We start from the raw sequence: 1,433 nt of genomic DNA on the forward strand, positions 1-1,433 counted from the left end.
AAAGTTCGGGATCTTTTGGTATCCATACCGGGTATGTGTACCTTTCTGAGTTCACGAGTCAACAGATATTTTTGGTATCCATACCGGGTATGTGTACCTAAGATCGTTGCCGAACTATAGCTACGCCAGTACGTGTACTCTGGATCCGATCCTATAACAGTTACGCCATTACGTGAACTGGTATGTGTATTGTCATGTATCCATATTTACAGTAGTTATATCTCTCTCTGATAATCAATTTGAAACATTCCCGAATAACATCAATGAAACTTATCACTTTTACAGGCTATTTCCAAATGATTAACTTGAATCATAATTTAGGTCATAAACAATAAATTGTTCTTAACCAACTTCATCAAGTTTTAAACAAAATGTTCTTAAGCTTAGTCGTTCATATTTCGAGAATAATTAACAAGATAAACTTGACTCGAAATTTATATTGTGCAATTTAAAGTCCACTTAGTCATGCGACTTAGTGTCATAGATAGAAAGGTGAAAACTTGAGTAATAGGTTGGTTCAGTCTTCACATACCTTTTGTAGATGAATTTCTCCAAAAGGCTTCAGTTGATCTCCGCCTTAAAATGGTAGAACGCAGTGATGTCTGATACTCAACTACACATTTCTAATCTTAATTTGATACTTGACTAAATGTAGACTAAAAATCAGATATAGTTTTGATCAACTAAATTTTACAACAACCTTAATATAGCAACATTTGTGAGTTCGACCGAGCAATGCAATAACAATCTCCCTCTTTGTCAATGTAATGACCCGACCATCCACCGATACTTCCCTCACTTAGCCATTGCGGTTATCCGGCAGTGTGGGGTTTTCAACACGCATCCCTGCGGTCCTCCACCAGCAACTTCCCGGGAGGTCACCCATCCTTGGATTACTCCGGTCCGAGCACGCTTAACTGCAGAGTTTTCTGCTTACTTTGGAGTCAATTATGCTGAAAAGGACACGGTTCTAGGAAAATATAAATGATTACCTATATTCATTTCATCGGCGAACCACTGCCAAAATCGGGGTATTACAATAATGTCACCTTAATTTGGAGCCATCCATGGATCTGAAATATGTTCTCAAGCTCAGATCTCCGACGTTCCCTACCCCTCATGAGAGAAACACCTGGATTAAGCCCGTCCAGCGTACCTTCCCACTCTCGGCAGGTGACCCGCCTTCTGCTCTGATACCATTTGTAATGACCCGACCGTCCACCGATACTGTCCCCATTTATCCATTGCGGTTATCCGGTAGTGTGAGGTTTTCAACGGGCATCCCTGCGGTACTCCAGCAACAACTTTCTGGGAGGTCACCCATCCATGGATTACTCCTGCCCGAGCACACTAAACTGCAGAGTTTTCTGCCAACTATGGAGCCAATTTTGCTGAAAAGGCCTCGGTGCTAAGAAAATAAAAACCGTTATCTA

The sequence above is a fragment of the Papaver somniferum genome, chromosome 8 (assembly GCF_003573695.1).
Source record: "Papaver somniferum cultivar HN1 chromosome 8, ASM357369v1, whole genome shotgun sequence".
Taxonomy (NCBI): Eukaryota; Viridiplantae; Streptophyta; class Magnoliopsida; order Ranunculales; family Papaveraceae; genus Papaver; species Papaver somniferum.